At 46.5% G+C, this 16,926-nt stretch overlaps 1 long non-coding RNA gene across 1 annotated transcript; it reads left to right on the forward strand.

The window, feature by feature from the left end:
* The first annotated feature begins 4,533 nt into the window (after nt 1-4,533).
* On the forward strand, nt 4,534-16,461 carry LOC121820564 (uncharacterized). The gene is made up of 3 exons (XR_006061108.2): nt 4,534-4,666; nt 4,999-5,285; nt 13,501-16,461. It is a non-coding gene; the product is annotated as an uncharacterized LOC121820564 (long non-coding RNA).
* Nucleotides 16,462-16,926: the final 465 nt, after the last annotated feature.

Below are 16,926 nucleotides of genomic sequence, written 5' to 3' on the forward strand. Positions count from 1 at the left end.
TTCCAGGAAAGCTCTTTATACTTTTGGTTGTACATAGAGATCAATGGATAATACAAAGTCGTGCAGGATTTGCAGCCCTGATCCTTATCACGACCAGGCTTTTTCTCTGCATACCTAGCTGTATACACAGGTCATAGGTGATTTACATCATATTCTGGCCAGGAGGTCTGTTAGCATTTTATGGCCCTTTTCTGATAAGGGTTGTCAACCAGAAAACTTATTTGCTCTAAAAGTGTTGTTCTTCCTAAAGTCTGGTGCCACTCTCAGAAAGCACTAATTAAGGTTACATTCTTACATAGCAAGGACACAACAATTTATAAAAAAGAAAGAGGAGTACAGTGATTTATAACAAAGAGAAAATTCGTTAACTCAAAAGTCTAGTATTGCTACCATCAAAACTACTATATTGTTTTTTCTACATCCCAATTACATTGATTATGATCCTCCAGTTGCCTAAAAGATAAAGGATATGGAGGCCTGGTGGTGGTCATTAACTCAACAATGAAAACCTACACTGATATAATTCTTAGTTCTTTAAAAAGGGCTCTATACCTTTAAGATGCTTTAAGCTTCCTGTCTCTCATGGTTGAGGGGCTGTAAACAATCACATGCATAGTCGTAAAAATCCGGGTAAGCCTGTCAGGCAAGTTAGAGAGCCATCAGAGGGGTCTGAGCTGAGACACTCCTTTTATATGCAGGAGACTGTTAACTGGAGCTCTAAGTTAACTTTTTCCAGAAAAGTTGGTGGGGGATAGCCCCTGTTAATGTCAGAACCGTAAGCGAAAAGCATAATGCAGTAAGGCAGGCAGACTGTGGTTTAGGGAAGATGCTCGAGAAAGTCTGGGGGGACCCCTGAGGCCTGATCCTGCCTTTGCATATCAGGCCCCTTCCTCATGACCTTTGCCACGGGTGGGATTCCCCATGCTGGCTCCCGGCAGGTAACCTTCATGATAAAGTTTTCTATTGATATTTATAGAACATTTCTTTCCATATGATCATATATAGTTTTGTTTCTATTTTTTCTGTCTCTCTCCTTTTTTTTCTGACTGCACCATGCTATATGCATGTTCTTAGATCCCTGACCAAGTATTGAACCCATCCCCCCTGCAGTGGACGCAGAGTCCTCACCACTAAACCACCCGGGAAATCCCTCCATGACTAGGTTTTTATCTGAGGAATCCAAATTTGGAGCAAATGTTTGTAAATCCAAATTTACAGCAAATCCCTTTCTGAGGACCCAAGAAGCCTCATATGGCTCAGGCTATCACTAATGAGCTGTGTGACTTTGGCAATGACCTTTAAACACTCTGAGCCTCAGTTTCCCTATCTGGAAAATGGGTATAACCAGGCCTTCCCAGCACAACCTCCACCCCGTGCACCAGTAGCACCCAGCTGCCCGGGCCCCACCAAACAGCTCTGTTTCTGTCTGGAACCTCAAGAGACAGCCATGTTCTCAGGAACAGTGATGCCTAGAATCTCCCTGCAGTATGAGTGTGGTCCGGATCTTTGAGCCGACATGAACCTCTATGCACTATTGGATCTCAGTGCAGATCACAGGAGGCCAGCAGAGGGGAAAGGGCCCTGGGTGAGGAGCACCCACTTCCACCCTCTTCTCTCCTCCCTACCTTTCTCCCTGTTTCTAAACCTACATCATCTCCTGGATCCTCCCCCATTGAGTAACAGTCCAGTTGCTTTGGTTTCTATACATTTTTAAGTTCTCCGGGCACAGTGGTCTTCCTGGCCAGTGTGTAAAGTGACAGTGGCCACAGAGGCAGTGGAGAGATGGCCTTCAGGGACACCCAGTCTCCTTACAGAAACCAGTGAGTTCAAGGGCTGTGGGTGGGGTGCGTTCCGGTGGACAGGAAGCAGCTCTGGGGCTCTAAGAAAACAACTCCTGTTGTGAGAGAGGAGGGGAGCAGCAACCTGAAAAGAACATGGAAGGGCAGACCAGCTTCTCCATGACCATCTCCTGGGTGCTGCTTAGGACGGCAGCAGGTGAGCATCCCCAGGATTCCTGCATCTGATAAACATTTACTGAGTTCACTGTGGGTGCCTCTACTGTTCTAAGTAAGAACCGGGAAAATGATGGTTGTGAAGGGAGCAGGGCTTCTGGGGTGGGTAACAAGCCAGCATGGCAACAAGGGACATACTTTAAAGACATCCTCTCTGTGCTAAACCATTTACTATTTGGATGACCTCAAGCAAGTTACTTTCCCTCTCTGGGCCTCAGTTTCTGCATCTATATAATGGGGTTAATCCTGGAGTCCCTGCCCAGATCTGGGGAAAAGACTAAGCGAGCTTGAATGAACTCTGGGAGAGCCTGAATGGTGTCTGGCCCACTGCAGGAGCTCTGAAAGTGTTTAGAGTTGTTAGGAGACTGGGCGCAGAGGGAAAGCCTCCTGAGGAGGTGTCAGCTCTCTGAGGGGCAAGAGAGCAAGGCAGGGCAGGTCAAGGGAGTATGAGAAGGGGCCACCTCAGGAGTTAGGGGGAGCTGGGTGCCCTGCACTGTGGGCTTCAGAGGGTTTTCTTCTGCGCCTTTGACTTCCTGTGTGGAGGCCCCATCACAGGATGCCTTGTTGAAACCAGGGTTCCCCCACCTCCAGGTCACATACTAGTGTTGGTCCAGGGCTTCTTAGGAACTGGGCCCCACGGCAGGTAGTGAATGGCTGGCAAGTTAGTGAATATTCATCTGTATTTACAGCCACTCCCCATCACTCACATCCCCTTGTCCTTGGAAAAATAATCTTCCACAAAATCAGCCCCTTTGCCACACAGGTTGGGGCCAGCTGGTTTAAACCCTTATCACTCCATGTCATCCGTGTAAAATTGAGCCTCATAGAGGTGGAAGCCACTTGTTCAAGGCCCCTGGATGGAAAGTGGCCAAGGAGGGAGGTGCCTTAATTCCCGGGGCCTGGAGAAAAGAGGAGCCCACAGAGAGAGCCCTGCAGGAGGAGACAGGCAAAGAGGGGACCTGGAGAAAAGAGGAGCCCACAGAGAGAGCCCTGCAGGAGGAGACAGGCAAAGAGGGGACGGCCCCAGGGCAGGCGGTTTCTGTGCTCACCGTGTGCTGGGCCCGACGCTGCAGTAGGAGCCTCTCCTTGCCTCGGCGTCCCAAGAGGCTGGGCACATGGGCTGACTGAGGGCTTCCTGGAATGGGGAAGAAGAGGGCTTCCTAGACACACACCAGCCTCCACTGAGGGAAAGACACGCACACTGAGGTCCCTGTCCTTGGAGAGCTAGTTTATTCTGTCTCCCTTTTGGACACCAATCTGTTCCTGTGCCCTCAGTGTCACCTGTCCTCTCCAGCTGTCCCCTTTCCCAGCTGAGCAGACACAGGCCGGCCTCTAAGGAGCCGCCACTTGCCCCAAAGCCTCTCACTTCTAGGCACATTTCTCTGCTTCCATCTTGGACACAGATTTCTATACCCATTTTCTCCTTATTTTTAGAAAATGAAACTCTAAGGGCAAAATGTAATTGCAGTCATGAAATTAAAAGACACTTACTCCTTGGAAGGAAAGTTATGACCAACCTGGACAGCATATTAAAAAGCAGAGACATTACTTTGCCAACAAGGTCCATCTAGTCAAGGCTATGGGTTTCCCAGTGGTCACGTATGGATGTGAGAGTTGGACTGTGAAGAAAGCTGAGTGCTGAAGAATTGATGCGTTTGAACTATGGTGTTGGAGAAGACTCTTGAGAGTCCCTTGGACTGCAAGGAGATCCAACCAGTCCATTCTGGAGGAGATCAGTCCTGGGTGTTCTTTGGAAGGACTGATACTCAAGCTGAAACTCCAATACTTTGGCCACCTCATGCGAAGAGTTGACTCATTGGAAAAGACTCTGATGCTGAGAGGGATTGAGGGCAGGAGGAGAAGGGGACGACAGAGGATGAGATGGCTGGATGGCATCACCGACTCGATGGACATGAGTTTGGGTAAACCCCGGGAGCTGGTGATGGACAAGGAGGCCTGGCACGGTGCAATTCATGGAGTTGCAAAGAGTCAGACATGACTGAGCAACTGAACTGAACTGAAGGGCAAAATGTGGTAATTGCACAAAAGCACACTAAGTGCAAATTAGGTGAACAAGAGTGATGGCAACAGACTAGAGACGCGTACCAGCCAGCCACACAGGTTGTATGCAGATTCCCAGATGGGTGTCAAAGTGCGAGCACCTCCTGTTCTGCCCTTGACAGTAAGCCAGGACACCGAGCCCTGTCTGACTTCCCTCCACAACAGTTTGCTGGGAACTTTCAGACCAGGTGCAGTGACAGTGACATTGTCTTCCACTTCAACCCTCGGCTTGAAAACACTAGGTATGTGGTCTGCAACAGGAGGCAGAAAAGAAGCTGGAGCCCGAGAAGTGGAAGATGCAGGCGCCCTCCCAGAGAGGGAGCCAATTTGAGCTCTGCTTCCAGGTACAGAACTCAGAGTTCAAGGTGAGCAGGAACTCACTTCCCTTCAGCCCCCTGTTCCCCAGCCCCATCGGGTGCTGTGGACAGTCTTTAAACAGCCACGTGAGCAACACCTTTGCACAGAGAAGAGGACCATTTCCTTGGAAGGCGAAGGCTGCAGTCTGCTTCCACACCTTCAGCTTCAACTCCAGGTGCACCTCTTGCAACTCCAGGTGCACCTCTTGCTTCTCTTGCTCTGGAAATAAGCACTAGGTAAGTCACCATGGTGCTTTTTCTGCCTCCTGGGTCGTTAAATCCAAGTTAATTTCAATCTTCTCTTGTGGCTCTTCTTCTGCTCTAGGTCCCTGGGAACATCTGAGTTTCTGTAACATTGTTGCTGCCTTTATCCAGATGTTATTAATGGCTTTGCTTTGCAGGGCATTGCACATTGCTTTTGGAAGTAGAGCAGTATCTCTGGGCTTGGAGAGATGGGAGGGGGAGTGAGTACATCCGTGTCCCTGCTTCTTTGTGTGAACGTGGATGTCGCCACCCCCTCATCCTGCTACCTGACATAAACGTACAGGTTGTGTTTGGATGCATTTCAGGTCCAAAGCATGTTCTTGTAACTGACACAGATCTGAAGACAGATGCCCAGACCTACAGAGGATTGATGTGAAACTATAGACACGGGTCAAAACTTCTAGAGGCAGGGGTCCCAGAGGCTTGGATGTGCTCCCACCTGGCCAGGGACCACCACTGGCGTGTGCTCTCATCGCGGCAAGTGATGGTCAATGGGAAGAGCTTCACGCAGAATGAATGCCGTGTGCCCTTTGGTCAAGTCACCACAATCTGAGGCATGGAATCTGTGCGGCTGTCCTCCATCAGCTTCCAGGTCAGGCTGTCCCCTGCCCGGGGCTGGGTGTGGGGCCCTGTCCTCTGTGTCTGGGCCCTGCTGCGTGGACCCGAAGTCGCCAGCCAGTCTTCTACCCAGCGGCTCTGGGGACACCTCTGGCTCGCTTGTCCTGTCCTTCTTGTGTCCCGTGTCTCTCTGGGATATCTGCTCAGTCTGCTGGACTAGTAGGGCACGTGTCTCTGTCACTCTCTGTCCCCACCCTGCTTATGAGGCCATGGGCTACTTAAATGAACCCGGGTTTGGGAATCAAACTGAATCCTGCTCAGATCCCCAGCTCTGCCATTCTCATCGGCTGGGGGGTCTTAGACACGTGACTGCACCTTTCGAAGCCTTGGTTTTCTCCCCTGTGGAATGAGAGGTCTGCAGCCCCACAGCTCGCTGTGTGAGTTCAGTGAAGCGACACAGGTCAAAGAGCACGAAGTAGCCTGCTGGGGACACTCGGGTCTATTTGGTCATCTCTGCGTTTTACAGTCTTTGAATGTTTCACCAACATCTAAAAGGTCAGTTGTAATTTTGCAAGATGAAAATTTTCTGGAGCTGGACAGTGGTGATGGGAGTGAATTCAACACAGCTGAAATGTATTTACTCTCAGTATGGTCAATTTTCAGTGATATGCATTTCAGCACTGTTTAGGGAAAGAGATGAGGCAGATTGCTTCTTCCTCCTGAAGATGGAAAGGCCCTAGGAGACAGATTGCCTCCAGGGTGCTCACCAGAAATTCCCAGACTGGCTGACTAAGTCTTCATTCCCGGGGAAGATGGAAGCTACCAGCTAGGTCAGGTGTCACACCTCGGTTTGGTATCATGGGCTTCAGCGAGAGTGATGCCATTTTGAGCCTGTGGTTTTCTCTTTAACTGTTCCCCGCTTATTGAGCAAACTTTCAACCTAACCAAGAGATCAATCAGAATTTGAGGTCTTCAGAATTGAAAGAGACACGTGTACCCCAGAGTTCATCACAGCACTGTTTACAATAGCTAGGACATGGAAGCAACCTAGATGTCCATCTGCAGACGAATGGATAGGAAAGCTGTGGCACATATACACAATGGAGTACTACACAGATTTTAAAAAGAATGCATTTGAATCAGTTCTAATGAGGTGGATGAAACTGGAGCCTATTCTACAGAGTGAAGGAAGTCCGAAAGAAAAACACCAATACAGTGTATTAATGCATATATATGGAATTTAGAAAGATGGTAATGATGATACTATATGCAAGACAGCAAAAGAGACTCACATGTAAAGAATAGATTTTTGGACTCTGTGGGAGAAGGCGAGGGTGGGATGATCTGAGAGAATTGCATTGAAACGTGTATATTACCATATGTGAAATAGATCACCAGTCGAGGTTCAATGCACGAGACAGGGTGCTCAGGGCTGGTCCACTGGGACGACCCTGAGGGATGGGATGGGGAGGGAGGTGGGTGGGGGGGTTAAGGATGGGGAACACATATACACCTGTGGCTGATTGATGTCAATATATGGCAAAACCCACTACAATATGGGAAAGTAGCCTCCAATTAAAATAAATACATTAATTTTTTAAAAAAGGAATTTGAGGTCTTATCACCACTGTCAGCTACCAATCTATAGTCACTGTAGCTTTGTGGACACTATGTGTGGTATCCAGAGGTCATGACTTTTTACCTATATCCCTGTGATGTTTGTAACTGAGCAGGACCCTTGGGGGCTTCCTAAGACATCCTTACACCCCATGTTTGTGATAAACCTTTAGCCTTCTAGGCTTTCCCCAGTTCCAAGGAAAAAATTTAATCAGCAAAGTGAGAAAATGCAGAAACAAAGGAAAACAGTCAAGGAAGACAACATAATACTAGTTTATCCATCCAATACTCAAGGACCTCTGGTTCTTCCTCAAAGACGATAGAAAATACTCTGAGCCAAATCCTTTGCGCTCTTTGCAGGTACAGAAACCCCCTCCAGGTGGAAGAAGTTAACTGTATGCTCCCCACAAGGACATAGAACCTGGAACCTTGATGATGTGGACTCCCGATTACCTCACCACCAACCAATCAGAAGACATCCATGAGCTGATCCCACACACTGCAACCCTCTCCTTCACTGTCTTTAAAAACCTTTTCCTGAAAGCCATCAGGGAGTTAGGGTTTTTTAAGCACTAGCTGCCTGGACTCCTTGCTTGGTGACTGCAGCAAACCCTGTACTTTCCTTCCCTGCCCACTGCAGTCTGTAGGTTGGCTTTATTGCACATGGATGAGTTATTAGTAAGTGGCGGCTAATCTAATCTAGATAGTTAAGGATAGATTTGTTTTATTCTCTCTACCTGGTTGATCCTGCCACTAATATATATGCCTATCTCAAAGGGTAAGCTGTGCAGTAAGTGTGAATAGCTGGTACAATGAAACTGCAGAGAGCTCATAAAATCAGTGTGGCTCCTTTGGTTGTTTGATTATTGCAACTGGATTATAGTTGGTTACAATAATCGTTGCTTAAATTTATTCTTTGTTTTCAAATTGTGCTTTTTGTCTCTCTGATGCACTATGTCGTTATCAATATTACTAGCAGCACCACTTACATCCTGTCTAATTTATAAGAGTACAGTAACAGTGTGTAATCAGGCTTCCAACAAAACTTCTATGGCTAGACATTTTGAGAAAATCTCATTTATAATATAAAATAATTGCAATAGTGTGATTCTAGATATGGGGAGAAGCAACAAGGAAAAATGACTCCTGGATTATTAAATTAGGCAGAATCCAGAGAATCTTTAATTATTGATGGGGCTTGTTAAAAAATTTAGCACCTGAGTGCATATGAAGAATTTCTCCCAGATCTGGGATGAGCCTCCCAGTGCCATGGAACAAAGGTGATCATGACATGTGTCCCAAATATTGGTCAACTTCCTGACCAAGAGAAGAAGACCTGAGAAATGGAATCAGTGATTGCAGCCCTTCAACGTGAGACAGTAAGCCCCAAGGAAGGGGAATACCTGCCATCTAGCAGTCATTAGCGGAGAAGGCAGTGGCAACCCACTCCAGTGTTCTTGCCTGGAGAATCCCAGGGACGCGGGGGCCTGGTGGGCTGCCGTCTATGGGGTCGCACAGAGTCGGACACGACTGAAGTGACTTAGCAGCAGCAGCAGTCATTAGACTGCAGCCTCTACCTATGGCAAACCTTGAGGAAATTCTGAGAATACAGGATTACAGGCTCACAGAGAGCTGAGGCACTTACCAAGGACAAAATTTTAATGAGCCCTGACTCTTAACTCTTCCCACATGTAGAAAAGCACCAAACTCCTTACTTGAAATGCTGCCTCTTGGGTCTGAAGTTCAGTATTTCTAAGTCTACAGGTGTCAAGTAGGCACTTTCCAAAGAAGACAAGTACCAATGTTTGGCACTAATGGCAGACACTCCCAGAAAGATCCATCTGACTAAGCAGAATGCTCATCACTCCCTTTTCCCCCAAGATTGTGGAATGAACTTTGACAGTGGGGAATTGTTGCAGAGAAGAACCAATGCTGACTCCATGTTGGGACTGTTTCTTTGACCTGCTTTTCATTGCTGATGTTATTATAAGCATACATAATGGCCTGCCTCAAAGGACCTCTGCCTGATTGTTAAACTAAAGTGACTTTGTTCAGTTTATAGAGAGATAATCTGACCCTGCCCATCTGTGAATGGCTGCAAAGAAAAGAAGAGATTAACACCCTCCTTCCAAAGGCTGGCCCTTCCCAGAAATATTTTGCAAGACTTACGGCCCCTTTTACTTCCTCATTGCCTCTCCTGCTCTATTCCGCCTTTTGACTTTGGTTCTTCCTGCTTCTCTGTTTGGTTCTATAAAAGAGCCTGGCGTCCAGACCCAACAAGATGGTCATTTTGAGACATCGGTCTGCCGTCTCCTTGGTCAGCTGGCTTTCTGAATAGTCATATTCCTTGCCTCAGTACCCCATCTCTCAGATTTATCAGGCTGTCGTGTGGTGAGCAGAGTGAGACTTGGACTCATGGTAATATCATAGTGTTTTTGCTCAATCCCTGTGACATTTGTAACAGAGCAGGACTGTATAGGGGTTTCCTGGGACATGCTTACCCCCATCTCCATGACTGTAGTAAAACTATAGGCTCCTAAGCAAAGTGGAGAGTTGGTTGCTCAGTCATGTTTGACTCTTTGTGACCCCATGGACTGTAGTCTGCCAGGCTCCTCTGACCATGGATTCTCTAGGCAAGAATCCTGGAGTGGGTTGCCATTTCCTTCTGCAGGGGATCTTCCCAATCCAAGGATTGAGCCCAGGTATCCTATGCTGTAGGCAAATTCCTTACCATTTGAGCCACCAAGGAAGCTCATAGCCTTCTCAGTTCAGTTCAGTTCAGTTCAGTTCAGTCAATCAGTCGTGTCCGACTCTTTGCGACCCCATGAATCGCAGCACGCCAGGCCTCCCTGTCCATCACCAACTCCCAGAGTTCACTCAAACTCACGTCCCTCGAGTTGGTGATGCCATCCAGCCATCTCATCCTCTGTCGTCCCCTTCTCCTCCTGCCCCCAATCCCTCCCAGCATCAGAGTCTTTTCCAATGAGTCAACTCTTCACATGAGGTGGCCAAAGTACTAGGTCTTCCCAAAGTTCCAAGGAAAAAATTTAATCAGAGATGTGAAAAAATGCAGAAACAATGGAAAACATTCAAGGAAGACAAAGTAATAACAATTTAGCCATTACTACTCGTGGGAGATCCTCACCCCGCCACCCCCTCGCACCAATATTTTCTCAGCTGGTGCAAATGTTGGATGGGCCCTTGTGGTTCTTATTACTTATAGAATGCAGCTCACTGGCAACCATCTGGGAGCTTTGAAACAATAAGGATTATTAGTCTCATGTCCTGTGGCCTAACAAGACAATGGCCAGTAGGGAGGAGGAAGAGGGGCCACAGACCTGGAGTTCTGCCTTTATTAGAGTCCAAGGGTGCTGTGGTAGGCAGGCACCAGGAGGAAGGAAGAGAAATGTAGTTATCTAGATTCCCTAAGGCTTTCTAGAAAGGAGAAGTTCATGGCAGAGGGCGCAGAGAGGACTGATCTAAGAGCTTCCCTAGAAGCTGTCATACAGCTGGTGATGTGTTTATGCAAGATGGGTGTTTGAAGTGGATACTTTAGCAATCAGAAGTTTAACGCCAGGCCCTTAGGATCAGGCATTGCCCATCATGCCTCACCGTGTAATATTCCCACCAAAGTGCAAAAGGCCTCCTTTCTCCACGTCCTCATCAACACCTGGCAGTTTTCCTAGTGTGAGGTGGCCGACACATTTAGAACAGACGCTGTGCTCTACAGGACAGAGAACAGAGACCCTCAGACAAATGTCTAGAATTTGAATGATGCAGCTCTGAGGGTCACCTCTCGCCTCCTTAAGACCAGAGCCAGGGCCTGGGAACCGGTCATGGTGATGGCATGGGGATGCCAGGCTGCTGAGGTCAACTGTACCAGGCCCTGGGTCTTGAAGATGCCTCCCTGCTGTCTCCAGTCATCTGAAAATGCATTTGCCTTCAGATTTGGCTGTTGCTCCTCTCTGCAGAGTGGGAGCAGAGGGCTGTGGGCTCTTCTTTTTAGATTGGATTCACTGTCACTCAGTTGTGCTCATTTCACATGCTAGCAAGGCTATGAGCAATATCCTTCAAGCTAGGCTTCAGTAGTGTGTGAACTGACAACTTCCAGATGTACAATCAGCTTCAGAAAATGCAGAGGAACCAAAGATCAAATTTCCAACAGTTGTTGATCATGGACAAAGTGAAGAAATTCCAGAAAAATATCTTTTGCTTCACCGACAACACTATGACCTTTAGCTACGTGGATCACCACAAAGTGAAAAATTCTTGAAGAGATGGGAGTACCAGCCCACCTTACCTGTCTCCTGAGAAACCTGTATGAGAGTCAAGAAGCAGCAGTTAGAAGTGGACATGAAACAACTGATGGGCTAAAACTGGAAAAGGAGTAAGACAAGGCTGTACATTGTTGTTGCTGTGATTCAGTCACTCAGTCATGTCCAACTCTTTTCAACCCCATGGACTACAGCACACCAGGCTTCCCTGTCCTTCACCATCTCTCGGAGCTGGCTCAAACTCATGTCCATTGAATCGGTGATGTCATCCAACAATCTTGTCCTCTGTCGTCCCCTTCTCCTGCCTTCCATCTTTGCCAGCATCAGGGTCTTTTCTAATGAGTCAGCTTTTCACATCAGGTGGCCAAAGTATTGGAGCTTCAGCTTCAGCATCAGTCCTTCCGTGAATATTCTGGATTGCTTTCATTTAAGATTGACTGGTTTAACCTCTTTGCTGTCCAAGGGACTCTCAAGAGTCTTCTCCAGCACCACAGTTCAAAAGCACTAGAATTGGGAAAGGAGTAAGACAAGGCTGTATATTGCCACCCTGCTTATTTAATTTCTATGCAAAGTACATTATGAGAAATTCAGGGCTGGATGAAGCACAAGCTGAAATCAAGATTGCTGGGGAAAATATCAATAACCTTAGAACGCGATGATATCACTCTAATGGCAGAAAGTGAAGAGAAACTAAAGAGCCTCTTGATGAGAGTGAAAGAGGAGAGTGAAAAAGCTGGCTTAAAACTCAACATTCAAAAAACAAAGCTCATGGCACCTGGTCACATCACTTCGTGGAGAATAGGTGGGGAAACAATGGAAACGGTGGCAGACTCTATTTTCTTGGGCTGCTGACTCTATGTTCGTGGGCTCCCTGTCTCCTGCACATGGCAGGGACCCTCATGACTCCAGCTCAGTCTGCTGCTGCTGTGTCTACCCCTCTTCTCTGCAAAACCTGCTCCTGGGTCTCTGTTTCAGTCAAGCATCTAGTTCCTCTGTGTATTCTCGCCACCTCTTAGTACGCTCTGCTTCTGCTAGGTCCATACCACTTCTGTCCTTTGTTGTGCCCATCTTTGTAGGGGCTTCCCTGGGGGTTCAGATGGTTAAACGTCTGCCTGCAATGTAGGGAACCCAGGTTCAATCCCTGGGTCAGGAAGATCCCCTGGAGAAGGAAATGGCAACCCACTCCAGCACTCTTCCTGGAAAATTCCATGGACAGAGGAGCCTGGTAGGCTACAGCCAATGGGGTTGCAAAGAGTCGGACACAACTGAGCGACTTCCCTCCCTTTGCATGAAATGTTCCCTTGGTATCTCTAGTTTTCTTGAAGAGATCTCGAGTCTTTCCCATTCTGTTGTTTTCCTCTATTTCTTTGCACTGATCACGAGTTCAAATGGGTATACTTTCCTTTTCTCCTTTGCGTTTCGTTTCACTTCTTTTCACAGCTATTTGTAAGGCCTCCTCAGACAACCATGTTGCCTTTTTACATGGCTTTTTCTTGGGGATGTTCTTGGTCCCTGCCTCCTGTACAATATCACGAACCTCCATCCATAGTTCTTCAGGCACTCTGTCTGTCAGATCTAATCCCTTGAATCTACAACACCTAAAAAGGTCAGGAGCAGTTTTACAAAGTGAAAAAGTTCTGGAGTTGGGTAGTGGTGATGGTTGGACAATTGTGAGAGTGAATTTAACACCACTGAACTTTTGGTATACTTAATATGGTCAATTTTACCTGATATATATTTCACCACTGTTTAGGAAAAGAGGTCAGGCAGATTGCTTCTTCCACCCTGGGATGGAGAGGGCCCAGTAGATTCATTACCTCCCAGGTGCTGACTAGAAAATTCCAAACTTTCTAATTAAGACAACTTTCCCGGAGAAGGTGGAAGCTACAGTTAGGGCGGTGTTATACCTAGGTTTGGTGTCATGGGCTTCCCAAAAGTGATGTCTGTGGTTTTCTCTTTAACTATTCCCCACTTTTGAGCAAACTCTCAGCCTGACCAAGAAATGCAATGAGAATTTAAGGCATTAGCATCACTCTCAGCTACGAATTTATAGAACCCACAGCTTTGTTGACTCTTGATGTGGTATCCAGAAGTCATGGCTTTTGGCTTAGTCCCTGTGACATTTGTAACCACGCAGGACCCTATGGGGGCTTCCTGGGACAGCCCTACCCTCCATGTTTGTAATAATCCTTTAACTTCCCAGGCCGTCCCCAGATTCCAAGGAAAAACTTTAATTAGAGAAGTGAGAAAATGCAGAAACAAAGGAAAACAGTCAAGCAAGAGAAAGTGATAACCATTCAGCATAACCAAGGACATTTACTTCCTATTTTGAGCCAAATCCTTTGTGCTGTTTTGCAGAGACAGAAAACCCCACGAGGGAGAAGAAGCTAACTGTGTGCTGCCCACAAGGACATAGAACCAGGAAGCTTGATGACACTGATTCCTGATTCCTCACCACACACCAATCAGAAGATATCCATGAGCGGATCACAGACCCTGCAACCCTCTCCCTCACCCTGTGTTTAAAAACCTTTCTCTGAAAGCCCCTGGGAGTTTCTGTGCCTTAGTGTCTAACTGTCGGGACTCCTTGCTTGCTGCCTGCAATAAATGCTGCACTTTCCTTCAGCACCACCTGGTGGCAGTAGAGTGGCTTCACTGAGTGGGAACCAGCTCAGGAGGAGAGGTAAGGCTCATCTAGACAGTTATGGATCGACTGGAGACTCGATGAGGTGTGTCATGAAGGGATGCGTCCCATGCCTGGGTCCCAAAGTACGTGAGCAGTGGAGAAGAGAAGGATATTGGAAAGACAGAATGATCTTTCTGCTTTCTCTGTAGAGAACATGTCGAATCTTCATCACATGAAGAAGCAAAGAGCAGCCAAAAAGCTGGGAAGTACTAAATCTCTAGGATATTTGTGAAGAAAACTATTATTTTCCTGAATTTTGTGATGTTTGGAGTATTTGTTAACTGCTATGGTTCAAGTGCATATTGAAAAGCAGAGACATTACTTTGCCAACAAGGTCCGTCTAGTCAAGGCTATGGTTTTTCCTGTGGTCATGTATGGATGTGAGAGTTGGACTGTGAAGAAAGCTGAGCGCCGAAGAATTGATGCTTTTGAAATGTGGTGTTGGAGAAGACTCTTGAGAGTCCCTTGGACTGCAAGGAGATCCAACCAGTCCATTCTGAAGGAGATCAACCCTGGGATTTCTTTGGAGGGAATGATGCTAAAGCTGAAACTCCAGTACTTTGGCCACCTGATTGAAAGAACTGACTCATTGGAAAAGACTCTGATGCTGGGAGGGATTGGGGGCAGGAGGAGAAGGGGACGACAGAGGATGAGATGGCTGGATGGCATCACTGACTCGACGGACGTGAGTCTGAGTGAACTCCGGGAGTTGGTGATGGACGGGGAGGCCTGGCGTGCTGCGATTCATGGGGTGACAAAGAGTCGGACACGACTGAGCGACTGAACTGAACTGAACTGATGGTTCAAGTATGGTGTACCCACCCCCCCAAATTTACATGACCACTATCACCCATTTTAGCCACAAGTAATTTTTCATCTTTGTTTTTAAAAATATTTATTTACTTGGCCACCTGGGGCCTTAGTTCTGGCACGTGGGATGTGTGTTGTGGCATATAGGGGTCTAGTTGTGATGTGAGGGCTCCGTAGTTGTGGCCCTTGAGTGAAAGGAAAGTCGCTCAATTGTGTCTAACTCTTTGTGACCCCATGGACTATATAGTCCATGGAATTTTGGAGTAGGTAGCCCGAATACTGGAGTAGGTAGCCATTCCCTTCTCCAAGGGGATTGAACCAGGGATCCTGACCCAAAGATCAAACCCAGGTCTCCCTCATTGCAGGCGGATTCTTTATCAGCTGAGCCACCAGGGAAGCCCAAGAATACTGGAGTGGGTAGCCTATCCCTTTTCCAGCGGATCGAATCGGGGTCTCTTGCATTGCAGGTGGATTCTTTACAAGCTGAGTTACCATGGAAGCCCTTCATTTTAAAAATATTGATTTGTTTCTTTATTTGACTGCCTGGGGTCTCAGTTCTGGCACAGGAGATCTTTGTTGTCACGTATAGGAGTCTAGTTGTGGCATGAGGAGGGCTCAGTGGTTGTGGCCCTTGAGCTTACTTGCTCCACAGCATGTGGAACCTTAGTTTCCTGATCAGGAATTGAATCTGCGTCCCCTGCATTGCAAGGAGGATTCTTGAACACTGGATCCCCAGGGAAGCCCCATCAGCAGTTTTTATATATGGATGAGGTAATGGTTTCCATTTATGGTCATGACATAGCATTTGCTTTTTAGATAAATGTATATAACTTTGTTTATAGGAAACTGGGAAGTAAGGCTGGTCCCAGGCAAGCCACACAAACCTGAAGGCAGCGGCACCTGTGTATCTGATTAGTCAGCTGACTCAGCGCTGATCCTTTGCATGTCTGGTGCTGAATGTTTGCTCACGTGGCTTCCCTAGGGAGGACGTGTGACCAGTGACTGAGTGTGCTGTGTCCTGTGGCTGCAAGTGTTGGGTTGCCCAAACACTTGTAAAAATGAGAGACAACAGTTTTCATTTTCCGCAAGGACTTTACTGAACAACATCATCACCATTTTGTTCCACGACCTTCCGCCATGTTTCAGGCAACTTCATGATTCCATCTTCCCCAAAGTTTTTATCTTTTGGAGCAAAGAACTGTTACAGATGCCTTTTACAGTCTTCCAGGGAATCAAATATTTTTCCATTGATAATTGTTTACAGACTGAAATAAATGGAAATCTGAAGTTACAGTGTCTACTGAAAATGGTAGATGAATCAGAACTTCACAGCCAAGCTATAAAAGCTTTTACCTGGTCATCAAAGAAACGTGATCTTGTGTCATCCTAATGGAAGATTGTGTGTCTTCTGTGGACTAATTCTGGACGCTTTTTCTCAAGTACTGCTTTCAGTTGGGCTAACTGAAAGCAGTACTTGTTGGAATTAATTACTTGGTTTTCAGGAAGGAGCTCATAATAGAGGGTTCCCTTCCAATCCCACCATATACACAACATCACCTTCTTTGGATGAAGACCAGCCTTTGTTATGTGTGGTGGTGGTTCATTTCGCTTGGCCCACGATCCTTTCCATTCCACACGGTTTTACACTATCTGCTTTTCATCACCTGTCACAATTTGTTTTAAAAGTGGAATATTTTCATTACTTTTAAGTAGAGAATCACATGTGAAAATATGGCCAAGAAGGTGGTTTTTTTTTTTTTCTGCTGAACGTATGTGGAACCCAAACGTCAAAGCAGTTAACATAACCAAGCTGGTGCAAATGATTTTCAATGTGTCATGTGGATATTTTGAGTATGTCTGCTATCTCTCATGGGGTGTAACGTTGATTTTTCTCAGTTAATGTTCTGATTTGATCGCTATCAACTTCAACTGGTCTGCTTGACAGTGGAGCATCGTCCAGAGGGAAATCTCCAGCCCGAAACTTTGCAAACCACTCTTGACACATTCAATCAGTCACAGCACCTTCTCCATACACTGCACAGATCCTTTTTCTATTTCAGTTGCGTTTTTAGCTTTCTTGAAATATTAATAATAGAGCATAAATATGCCAAAATTGTTGCTTTTTTTACTTCAATATTAAATAGCTACACAGAAATTCACCGATTTTGATAAGTATTTTTAATGCATGCTGACATGCTAGCTGTCACAATATAATCTAATAAAATTGCCTCTAATGAAGTTAAAGACCACTGAGCGCTACTACAGCCATCTTACAAGGGAAACTGAAT

This window comes from Ovis aries, chromosome 11 (assembly GCF_016772045.2).
Source record: "Ovis aries strain OAR_USU_Benz2616 breed Rambouillet chromosome 11, ARS-UI_Ramb_v3.0, whole genome shotgun sequence".
Classification (NCBI taxonomy): domain Eukaryota; kingdom Metazoa; phylum Chordata; class Mammalia; order Artiodactyla; family Bovidae; genus Ovis; species Ovis aries.